This window comes from Eulemur rufifrons, chromosome 7, assembly GCF_041146395.1.
Source record: "Eulemur rufifrons isolate Redbay chromosome 7, OSU_ERuf_1, whole genome shotgun sequence".
Classification (NCBI taxonomy): Eukaryota; Metazoa; Chordata; class Mammalia; order Primates; family Lemuridae; genus Eulemur; species Eulemur rufifrons.
The window spans coordinates 156,738,664-156,751,091 of NC_090989.1; the positions used below are offsets into that span (position 1 = coordinate 156,738,664).

Genomic DNA, 12,428 nt, shown 5'->3' on the forward strand with positions numbered 1-12,428 from the left:
CCTCTCTGAGCCTCTGTCCTCCCCTGCCAGAGGTCTGTGAATGCAGAAGCTACCCAGGTCATGCCATTTTTACACCCTCAGCAGAGCAAAGTATGGCTTCAGACACAGTAGTCAGAACGATGGGGTTGGGAGGGGGCCGCCATTCCTGCAGGCGTGTCCCCATGGCCCCTGCCTCACCCCTCTCCTGGGACTCTCAGCTCTGTGGGGCTCGCTTCTGGTAGACAGGCATCACTCCTAAGTGTCCCTTCTGCAGGAGAAGAGTTGGCTGCCACCCCACTGCCAAAGCCATGCTCCAGGTCCTGCGCTCCTCCATGCCAAGCACATTAGGGGATAATTAAGTAAAAATAGGCATTCCGACCAGTGTAGCTCATTAAGGTCTAATTAAGTTAATTAGTTCCAGGTGTGGATGGCGAGGCTCAAGTGAGGCGGCGGCTGTTGTTTGCTGTAATTGCATTTCGCAGCAGCAGTGGCGGTGATGGTAATGGTGTGGTAGAGGCAGCGGCTTCCTCGGAGGCCTGGAAGCCAGCCAGGGAGTTCAGGAGGCTGCCACGGAGCTGGGAGGGGTATGAACAAGCAGCCAAGCAGGCGGGGGACCACCCACAGAGACGGTGGCTGGAGGTTCAAGGTCTGCTAGGCCCAGGGAGACCTCCTTCACTCTCACGTCCGCCTGCTCTATGCACGGGTGGTACAAAGCCACAAAGAGGCATCCTATCCTCTGGCTGAGTAGGGTAGGTGCACTGTGGCTGGTCCGTTGGACTTGGGCTCAATTCCCTCACACCCCATTGAGGTTTCTGGGAAAGACCGTAAAGTGGCTTTGCTGAAAAGCAATCTCTGACCGGAGGGCGAGACCTCTAGGAATTCACCTCACCTACCCCCTCTATTTGGCGTGAATCCCCAAATCCTGTCCCTTCTGGCAGGTGCATGGAACTTAGAGCTGCCCCCTGTTTGTGATCCAGGGCAGGAGTTGGGGCCACATAGGTCTGGAGCCTCCACAGAGGACCACTGGCCCAATTAGTCTCCTGCCCCAAACATCTCCTTTTTTTTTTTTTTTAATTTTTTAAATAGAGATGGGGTCTCACTCTGGCTCAGGCTGGTCTCAAACTCCTGAGCTCAAGTGATCCTCCAACCTCAACCTCCCAGAGTGCTAGGATTACAGGTGTGAATCACTGCACCCGGTCCCCAAACATCTCCTTAAACCCACTCTCTGCCATGGCTTCCAGACCTGCTGACCCTGAGGACCTGCCTATGTAGGACAGCCCTCCCAGCCTTGGTCACATGCTCATTCATTCATTCAGCCGTTGCTAACTGAGCATCTACTCTGTGCCAGGCAGCAGGGCAGGGGTGGAGATATAAGGCTGGCCAAGATAGGTCAGACCCTGCCCCATGGCACCTTTGGTCTCTCCAAGGAGGCAGACACATTAATGGCTTTGGCCACACAATTTTGCCATGGCTGTGGGTACCCAGGAGTGCTTAGCCCAGACCTAGGAGGCAAGAAATCCGAGCTGCCGTGAATGTGATGTAGGTGGCAAGGGGGCAGGGTATGTGCCAGGAACTGAAAGGGCCTCCCTCTGGCCAGAGGGCAGCATGAGGGAACCATGTAGGGAGAATGAGGGGACAGATGGGGGAGGGGAGGGGCATGGAGGTGTCTAAGCAGGGCTGCTGGGTAGAAAAGGAATGGTGCTGGCCACTGGGAGGCCAGGGACGAGCCGGCCAGGGCTGCAGCTGTGGATCTGGAGAGGAGCAGATGGACTTGAGCAATATTTAGAACTGATGTCAGGGCATAAGGGCTGGGAAAGGAGGGGGGCTGTCAGCACCCCAGAGAAGGACCTTGGCAGTGGGGATGGGCTGTAAGATCTCCCCACAGGGCTGAGGCTAGGATGGAACAAATGAAGTGCCTGGGATGGAAAATTTAGGGTACTCACTCCCAGCCTTGTGCTCCCATCTGTGTTCAATCTCAGGTCCCCGGAAGTTTTTCCCTAAGAAAGACACATCTTGGAAAGTGGAAGCCACTCCTGGAGATGAGGCGACAAGGGCTTAATTCTGGGCAGCCCCCCCGGGTCCTTCAACCCCCATCTGGGAGGTGCTGCCTTCTCCTCATCCTCCAGAGCTGGGGTGGTGCCAGGATTGACAGCCTAGGGCCTCACTATGCTCTGGACAGGTACTCTATTTCCATTCTTTTTCTTAATTTCAGTAGACTGAGGGGTACAAGTGTTTTTGTTACCTAGATGAATTTTATAATGCTGAAGTCAGGGCTTTAGTGTACTCGTCACCAGAATAGTGTACATTGTACACGATAAGTAGGTTTTATCCCTCACCCCCAACTCTCCCCCTTCTTAGCTTTCAGTGTGCATTACACCACTTTATGACTGTACATACCCCTCATTTACTCCCACTTATAAGTGAGAATGTGTGGTATATTTGTTTTTCCACTGAGATACTTCACTTAGGATAATGGTGTAAGTTCCATCCAAGTTGCTGCAAAAGACATTATTTCATTCCTTTTTATGGCTGAGTAGTACTCCATGGTATATATATACCATATTTTCTTTATCCACTCATCAGTTGATGGGCACTTAAGTTGATTCCATATCTTTGCAATTGTGAATTGTGCTGCAATAAACATTCAGATGCAGGTGTCTTTTTAATAACATGATTTCTTTTCTTTTGTGTAGAGACCCAGTACTGGGATTGCTGGATTGAATGGTAGGTCTACTTTTAGTTCTTTGAGAAATCTCCATGCTGATTTCCTTAAAGGTTGTACTAGTTTATAATTCCACCAATAGTGTGTAAGCATCCTCTTTTTTCTGCATCCACGCTAACAGCTATTGTTTTTTGACTTTTTAATAATGGCTGTTCTGATGGGGGTAAGGTGGTATCTTATTGTGGTTTTGATTTGCATTTCCCTGATAATTAATGATTGTTTTCATATATTTGTTGGCCATTTGTCTTCTTTTGGAAAAGAATCCATTCATGTCTTTTGCCCACTTTTTATGGAGCTATTTGTTTTTTCTAGATGATTTGTTTGGGTTCTTTGTAGATTCGGGATATTAACTCTTTGTTAGCTATACAGTTTGCAAATATTTTCTCCCATTCTGTAGGTTGTATATTTACTCTGTTGATTATTTCCTTTGCTGTGCATAAACTTTTTAGTTTAATTAAGCCCCATTTATTTATTTTTGTTGTTGCTGTATTTGCTTTTGGGGTCTTAGTCATAAATTCTTTGCCTAGGCCAATGTCTGAAAGAGTTTTTCCTACATTTGCTTCTAGAATTTTTATGGTTTCACTATTTCCATTCTGATGGCTGACAGGTACCCATCCAGCTTCACCTGGCATGCCTCCCGTGACAGGGAGTTCCCACCACCTGGGCAGCCTAGTCCCTTAGTTTGGACCATTGTATTAATAAAAAATGTTTTACCTGAATCCAAAGCTGTCTTGTGCTAACTTCTACATCCCAGTGGCCTCAGCCCTGCCTCCTACCCACCTCTCTCTCCAGGTGGGTCTGCTGGTCGCTTTTCCCAAAAACAGCCAAATTTCTCTGAGCTTCAGCAACCCCACCTGTAAAAGGAGAAACAGTAAAAATAGCCACTGCTTTCTAGGGCTGGTGTGAGGACTAAATGACATATATAAACCTCATGGCATATGCTAATTTCTCAATAACTGGTTCCTAACTCATAATGGCAATGAATAACTACAGTGGTGGATACTGCCTCCTGGCTTGAACCACCCAGTGTTACGTACTCAGCCCAGGCTGCGGTACCCACCTGCTGGCCTCAGGTAGCAGACCCTGCCACCTCACATCCAGTGTGGATGCACAGCTAACTGCAGAGGAAGATGTTCATGGGGAAGAGGAAGTGACATTTTGTAGGGTTGGCAGAGCCGTGATGAGGTGTGGGTCTGCCCTGCTGGTACTGAATCAGATCTTTGCTCAGCCCCAGTCCCTCACCTCTGGTCCCCCTGCTCCTCAAGTTTCTCATTCAGGGGCACCAGTGGTGGCTGAGAAAGGAGACACAGATCCATCCTGACTGGGGTGTCTGCCCAGAGGGGTCTCCGGGGCATGTGAGCAGACCGTGTCATGCCTGTGAGGCAGCCCTGGTCGGGGCGGGAGGGGGGTCCCTCTTGAGCCCGAGGTGCCTGTGGAGCCTCGGATCCCTTGGAGCAGGGCAGACCCTGTAGAAGCAGAAGCAGATGCCTCACATGAGACTGCAGGGTGGTGGCTGGGACACGAGATTGCAGGAACTCCTGGCTCCCCTCAAGATCAGAGGAGCCATCCCAGGAAAGAAGGACGCGTGCTGCTCCGTCACCTCTACACCGCCCTGCCACCACCCTTCTGTGCTGGCCCATCCCAGGAGCCCCCGCGGCGTTCTCTGCTTCCACTCTGGATTCCAGGCTGACCTTCAGAGCTTGTCTCAAGGGGGATCCTTGGGGCTTAAGACAGCAGTGATCATTCTCTCCAACTCCTGGCGACCTGAGACCTCCCGATTCCTGTCTGAGGGGAGAGAGTACCACAGGTGGAGGTAACCACGGGGCAAAGAGAGGCCCAGAGCAGTGAGGCAGGGCAGCCAGTTGGGGAGCACCAGGTCATCTGGGGGGTTAGGCTGATGGAGGGACAGTGGGGTTTGTGGTGTTTGTGGGGTTCGCAACTAGCTGGTGCTGTGCAGAGTAGGCCTGGTTCTCACACCAGCAGAGGGGCGGGAGGGTTGACTGTTGCTACACCCCTCCTTTGTTTTTTCACACACTGGGGCTGTGAGAGGAGAAGGGATATGCCCAAAGGTACACAGCTGGTGGGGCCTGCGTGAGGAGGGGACAGGCCACTGCAGGCCTCCTCACACCCCTACTGAGTCCTGGGGCCAGGCTCCTCCCTATGGGGGGTGTTGGGGTGGGACCACTGTGGGGTTCAATTTGCTGTTTGTTTGGGGACCCTGGGCCTCCAGTAGGTTTGCCTTTGCCACTTGCTCACTGTGGGTGTGACCTAAACCAGGGCCCAGTTTTGCTCCGTGCCTCAGTTTCTCCAGGTGTACAAAGGAATTAGCAAATTCTGGTTTGGCCCATGCTTTTTGCCTCCCAGAGCCATAGTGCACCAGGCGAGAGGGATCATCCCCAGTTCCATTGAAAGATGGGAAAACAAGACCCAGAGAGGGGACAGGAGAGCCTGGGGCCCAGGTTACTCCCAGGCCAGCAGACTCGGCCCTGAGGATGTGGCCAGTACCCAGAAGAGGGGGCTGCAGGGGTCAAGGGTCAGCGAAGCCCAGGCTTTCTACATCTCTGGTTTTCTTTAACCTGCCCTCTGGCCCCTGCCTCCTTGGGGTCACAATCCACCCCAAATGAGTGTGTCCTGAGGCAAGACCCCCCTTCTCCCATCCCCTTATTATGGCTGGCCACAAAAGCTGGACCGTGACCAAAGGGACAGGGATGAAAGTGCTGGTTGTTATGGCAACCTGGTGGGGTTGCTGGGACCCAGAGGAGGGGCCTGGCTGTGTGCCTGAGCCCAGGCATCCGGACGACCTCTGAGCATGAGCCAGGGCAGCCCAGGGGCCCACGGGGATCCCCCTCCTGCTCTGGGCCCACCATAGCTGGGCATACAATGACAACTTCACCGCCTCCACAGGCAGCACCTGCTCCCTCGGCCTCCCCCGGTGGCCCCATTATCCTGCACCTGCTGCCCTCCACCTGCTCCCCAGCCCAGGCGCCCTCCCCGAGGCACTCCCTGCCTGTCCCCAGGCCCAGCTGCCTTCTTGGAGGGCCAGGAGGGGTAGCAGGGAGGGCCCCAGGCAGGGCCAGAGGGTCCTGCTGCCAGCCAGCTCTGCCTGACCAGCAGTGTGTGTGCCCACAGCAAGACCCTTGCTTCAGGGCCTCAGTCTCCTGGCCTATAAAATGGGAGCAGTTATTCCTGCCCTCAGGGTCTCCAAGGGTCAGTTTCCCTCTGCTTGGAGGGACAGCTGAGGCCAGGATGTCCCAGAACTGGGTCACACAGGACAGCCAGGTTGGGAAAAAAACAGGGTGTGTGTGTCTTGGGTCATACTCCTAGGGCCCCTTCTAGGCCACATGGAGACTGGAGTCTCCCTCTGCATACTTCAGAGTCACTGCTTAGGGGTGGAGATGACATTTGCCAGAGTCCCCTCAAGGGTACAGAGGAACTGGGCAGGGACCACTAGTGCCAGGTTCTTGAGTGGCCTGTCAGGAGTATTGGGGAGAGACAGTGGGGCAGGGGCCCCCACAGGGAGAGAGACTGCAGCTGGAGGCTGGCTGGGGGGGCCTGGTGATCCAACAGTCCACTTCGTTCATAAACAGGTGGGGAAACTGAGACCCTAGGAACTATCAGTGTCTGGCCTGTGGCCAGCTCTCTGATACTCCACCACCAGATGGGGGCATGGAGGAGGGACAAGGGGGCAGGAGGAGTAGCAAAAGGAAGTGGTATTCCCATGGCAGCTGGTCTTTGTCTCATGGCCCATATTAGGCTCTCTGCAGCCTGCAGGACAGCCTGGGGTTCCCATCCCATGGTGCCATGACCTTGGGTGTGGCCCCTCCCCTCTTGCCACCTCAGTTAGCTGACTCAGAGTGTGGGAGCACATTGCCAAGGAAATTGTTGGCTCCAACTGTCACCCCAGCTGTTTGAACCATGCCCAGGCCAAAGCAGGCAGGCCATTTGCAAGGCTGGGGGGAAGAAGGCTAGCCCCACATCTCTGATAATGAAGGATTTGCTCTGTTGCCAGGCTAGGGTGCAGTGGTGCAATCGTAGCTCACTGCAGCCTCCAACTCCTGGGCTCAAGAGATCCTCTGGCCTCAGCCTCTTGAGTAGCTGGGACTACAGGCATGTGCCACCACACCCGGCTGCTTACATACTCTCTCTCACAGGTCTGGCAAAGGCAATAGCTTTTGCCAGGAATGGAAGTATTTGGGGCAGGGACACAGTCCTGGTGTCTCTCAGACCACTCTGTGCTGGTGGCCCCATTGTGAGGCTGGGCAAGGATTGTATTTCCCACTGTGCAGATGGGAAAACTGAGGCCTAGCAAAGGAAGGGACTTGCCCAGTAAAGTCACTGCAAGACAGCCCTCCTGCCTATTGATACAGGCTGGCAGTCTGGTCCCCAAAGTGGCCAGCCTTGGGGGCGTGGGAGTGGGAGGGCCTAGTTGAGCCTCAGTAAACCTGGGCTCTGGGAGGGTTGGGGAGGGGGCACTTGGTGGGCCACAGGGCCGGGATGATGCAGCCACCCACTCTGCTGAGAGATCACTCAGCAGACACTCACTGAGCTCCTCAGGGCGGAGGGGACATCAGAGGCACTCAGAGCCTAATTATAATAAACGTCTCCCTATACAGCTCCTTGGGGGCCCCAGAAATGTCCTGTGGAAGATGTCATTGTCTCAGGGCCTGCCACCTGGCGCTTCAACCCAGGCAGTGGGGGCCAGCAGGGGTCTCCACCCGGCTGCCGTTCCTGGACAGCAGAACCTCAGCGTCCTGGACCTGATCCTGGGCAGGGTCCTCAACGTGGTCAGAGAAACGCTGGCTGGGGAGCAGGATGGGAGGGTGAGGCCATGGGCCATGTGCAGCTGGGCAGCAGCCACCACCTTTGGGTGCTGGCCCCACTGTGGGTTGCTGTGTCTTCCCGTCATTTTCCAAGGTCCTTCCTGGACTGATATACTGGCAGGGCTGCTGGGAAAAACTGTGCCCTCTGCCCGTGGTCCCCACAGCTCAACCCACCTCCAGCTGGGAACAGGGACTCAGCAGTGACCACTGGAAGGTCACCTACGAAGTGGTAGTGACTACAGTCCTCTGGGGCCCTGAGGAGAGTGTGTGTTCTGGGGAGACACAGTGGGGGGGGGGGTGTCTCCGAGGAGATGTGACCTGAAGTGGGATGGAAAGTTATAGAAAAACGGAAAGAGGGAGGGGGCTGCAGCCGGGAGGCTCACAGGAGTGAAGGTGGGGACGGATGTGGCCTAGGGCTGGGAGGGATGAAGACTGTCTCTCCATGGGCCAGTGGTCTCCACCCTCCAGCCCTCTGGCAACGCCTTCCTACTCCTTCTTTGAGCTTTGGGTTTTCAAGGTCTTATCTGTCAAGGTGACCATGTGGATCAAAGGAGAATTAATTTATCTCCATTTTTATCCATCAACAAAATGATTATGCTGGTCAGAGAAATGAAAATGCTGGTCAGAGCTGGCCGATGTCAGCGGGAAGGGTAAGGGGAGGCCTGGGGAGGGGGTGGATCCTAGACCTCGCCCAGCCCCCTCTCTGACACTCCCCCATGCCTGCAACTCATTTTCTCTTGGCAGCAGCTCAGAACCCCAGGCCTAGAAAACCCGGGGGCCCAAGAGGCAGGCTGGGGCAGGTGGGGAGCGGGTAGCTCCAGCCAGTCCGTCAGGATGCCTGTCACCCTCCGTTCCGGCTGGCCGGCCACATGAAGGGCCCATTCTGCCGCCCATTCACACGGGCTTTCATCTCTGCAGCCAGTGAAGCATTGTTCCTGCCTCAGCCAGTGAGGAGGCACAGGGAGGGGCACCCAGACCTGCCATGCCCTCACACCCCATGCTAGAAAGGCATGGCTTGGGCCAGGGCATCCTAAGTAGCCTACTGCCCCAAGCCCCCAGCTCCCAGGCCACCAGAGTCCTCAGCAAGGGGGGACTCTGAGCGAGAGATGGACACCTCCCCCAACTCTTGCAGAAGCCCAGTCCACCCATTTCAACAAGAGCAAGGCTGGCCTCTGTTCCAGCCCATATGGGGCAAAAGATTCCCCTCCCACCAGAGGAGGGGCAGGAACCCAGTGGGTCATGACAGCCCCTCACTCCTTTCCCAGGGAGCCAGGTAGGTATGGTGGCCTTCTGAGCGGGCAGGAAAGCCAAAGCCTGAACCCATGCCCAGCCATTGGATAAGATGGGGGCTTTAGAGGGTGGCACTTGAGACCCAGGAGAGCGGGGACTGACCCACGGTCCCCTGCCAGGGAGGGAGAGAGGGTACATCCACAGCTCACACCTGAAGAGGGGTGAAGTAGAGCTGGCAGGGCTGCTGGTAAAAGCAGCACCCCCAGCCCCCACCCTTCAAGCCCACTCTTCAGTTGGGGAAACAGCAGTGACCATCGCATGGGATGGGGTGAGTGGCTCTGTGAGCCAGGCCTCCTGAGAGTGGACCCTTTCCGCTCTGGCCTGTCCATCTGTCCAGCAGCCATGGTCTCTGTGATGTCACCAACCCACTGTGTTGCTTGGCAACTTTCCAGGATTAGCACTCTGCCCCTCTCATCCCTGACGTCCCACCATGGGCTGATGTTGCCGTGGCAACCCGGATGGATGCTGCAGCTTTTTGGACAGCTGTACCCAGTGTGGGAAGTGCCAGGCAAAGGCAGGGAAGCAGGTGCCTCTCCACAGCCGAGTGGGGTACTCAGCCCATTCCCAGACCCATCAAGGAGCCAGATTGCTCTAAACAGGGTTCTGGGGTCCCTGTCCCTTTGAAGAGCTGTGCCCACCCTTGTCTTCAAGCCCCCTTACACTCCTTCCTTCCTCCTGCAATGTCTCTGAGTAACTACTGTGTGAATGCCAACAAGAAAAGCAAATAAAACCATGGTTTGTGCTCAGGAAAGGTTGCACCAGCATTAGGGTGAATAGGAGTTGGCCAGGACCAGGAGCTGGTGGAGAGAGACGTTCTGGGCAGAGGAAGCAGAAGCCTGTGCAAAGGCTGGATCACTGTCCCCAGGCACAGTGTACACCCTGCCTCTGGGTTCCTCGGGGCCTGGTCTCTCCAGTTCTCCCACTCAACACACATTTTATGGTAGGGACAGGGCCCAGTTCAGTTCTGGGCACTTAGTGCCTAGCACAGGCCTGGCACCAAGCCAGCACTATTAAAATGTCAAATAAAATTAGACATTTGTGCAATGAGCATCAGGCCCTACTACCTGCCCCAACACTAACCTGTCTCACTGAGCCTCAGTTTCCCTATCCACGCAATGGAGCCAATTCTGAGAAGGCTCTGGGGGGACGGGGGGGTTCTCAGGAAGAGCTGGGTTGATTTTTTTCTTTTCTTTTGGTTTGTAGCTCACTTCTTTCTATTACAGAAAAACTGAAAGACTGGTACAGTGAACGTCTGTAACCTTTAGATTCCCTAATTGTTAATATTGCACCAGTTTTGCTCTATCTCCTTTTTCTTTTTATCTATCTGTACTTATCTATATATTATTTTTGCTGAATCATTTGAAAGGAAATTACAGCAGGCGTTCTGACATTTTTCCTGAAACTCTTCAGGCCACATCAACTAGAACAAGGACACTCACCTATATAACCACAGTAGCATTATCACATCTAAGAAAATTAACAATAATTCAATATTCAGGACAGGGTAGGAGGATCAAAACCTGAACCCCTGCCAGGTCCTTGGAGCAGATGAGGGCATTAGACGGTGGGCGCCCCGGGCCAGGGAGATACTCGGTGGGTGGATGTGGCTGTGTGAGCAGAGCCTCCAGGGACCCCGCAGGGAGGGTTCCCTTTCCTTAGTGCCCTGACCATGTGTCCCCCAGCTGTGGCTTAAAAACGAACTTCCAATTCGTAAATTTCCTCGATTATTCCCCGCAAATAATTTACATAGCTTTTATTTATTTATTTTTAAGCCAGGATTCAATCAAAGTTCTCATTGCATTTGGCCGTTGTGTCTGTTGCTCTAGAAGGGTCCGGGAGCGGAGATGGGTAATGTAGCCTGGATTTGAGAGCCTAGGGGGCTGACAGTCCCGGGCCGCCCCTAATCCCGCAGCTCCTCTCCGGGGCGGTGCTGGGAGCCCCCAGGCCCAGACGTCCTGGCGGAAGGACCCGAGACAAGGAGTTGAGGGGAGGGGTGCGCGTGCGACCGGTTGGCGGACGGAAGCGCCCTGCCGGAGGGCCCCGCCCCTTAGCAACGCGCACGGCGTCCCTCCCTAGAGACCGGGCCCACTGACCCGCACTGCTCGGCGGAGCCGGTAGGTCGGTAAGGCAGAGGGATTTGGGGGCAAGCGCGGGCATGGGACTGGATAAGGCGCAGAGGGCCGAGGACGAGAGGACAGGGAGGAGGCAGCGCACGAATCCGGGTGCCCGACCGAGCCTTGGCCAGCGGGAAAGAAGGGCGGTGACCCAAACTGCCTTGCCGTTAAGTCCTGTACTTACCAGACCAGTTTTTGCGCCCCACCCCCATGCCGAGCATGTGTCCCCCTCCTCCTCCTGTGGATGGACATTCAGGGAAGATTCTGGTCCTCATCAGTCACTCAGTCCCTTCCCCCGTCCCTAGCAGAGTTGTTACAGAGATGAACTTCATTCCTTCCTCTACTCACCCCATTCAGTCCTTCACTTGTCCACACAATCATTTGGCAGATATTTTCTAGGCACCTGTGTGTCAACCCTGTGCTAGTCCCATGCTAGGTACCAAGAGTCCAGAGATCACTGTTACTTGAAAATTCCTGCCCGACTGACAGGGAAGACAGAGGTACACATGTAATACAGGGAGATGTTCATGGGAGGGAAAAGCCTCAGACAGCCGTGGGAACACAGAGGGGGGCTGCATCAGGTGAATTCTTCAGAAGTGTAGATGAGGATCCAGGCGGTGGCTTACGCCCGTAATGCTAACACTTTGGGAGGTTGAGGTGGAAGGATTGCTTGAGGTCAGGGGTTTGAGATCAGCCTGCGCACAAAAAATAGAAAAATTAACCAGGCATGGTGGCGCATGCCTATAGTTCTAGCTATTTGGGAGGCTGAGGCAGGAGGATGGCTTGAGCCCAGGAGTTTGATGTTGCAGTGAGCTATCATGACACCACGGCACTCTAACCTGGGCCAAAGAGCTAGATCCTCTCTCAAAAAAAAAAAGGGGGGAGGGTAGGGGAGCAATAATCACCCACAGTATTGTTTGCCTGGTAGCCTCAACAACAGCAGAGACTTCCAAAGTCCCTTAAAGTCACAGAGCCACCTGGGCTTGGTGAGTTGTACCTGTAATTCTGGCACTTTGGGAGGCCAATGTGGGAGGATAACTTGAGGTCAGGAGTTCAAGACCAGCTGAGCAAGAGCAAGAACCCATCTCTACAAAAAATATAAAAATTAGCAAGGCATGGTGGTACATGCTTGTAGTCCCAGCTTCTCAGGAGGCAGAGGCAGGAGGACTGTTTGAGCCCAGGACTTTGAGGTTGCAGTGAGTTATGACTATGCCATTGCACTTCAGCTGGGTAACAGAAACCCTATCTCAAAAAAAAAAAAAAAAATTCACAGAGCCGTTTGTTAAGTGAGAGCTCACACAGAACCCTGGGATGTGAAACAGATAATGGTGTGGGGTCCTTGTCTGATCAGAGGTGGGTAGCTCAGAAGCCCTTCTGCTTAGGGGCCTGTCCACAGGCACCTATTTTGCAGACTCTCAGGAATCCATGGTACACAATTTGAGAACCACTGCTGTGGTACCAGAACATGGACCTTTGGGTCAGCCAAAGGTGAAGACCTCAGTC

The 12,428-nt window shown here is 54.2% G+C and overlaps 1 long non-coding RNA gene across 1 annotated transcript; it reads left to right on the forward strand.

The window, feature by feature from the left end:
- The first annotated feature begins 1,959 nt into the window (after positions 1-1,959).
- Positions 1,960-3,383, forward strand: LOC138386927 (uncharacterized). The gene is made up of 3 exons (XR_011233901.1): positions 1,960-2,158; positions 2,673-2,703; positions 3,309-3,383. It is a non-coding gene; the product is annotated as an uncharacterized lncRNA (long non-coding RNA).
- Positions 3,384-12,428: the final 9,045 nt, after the last annotated feature.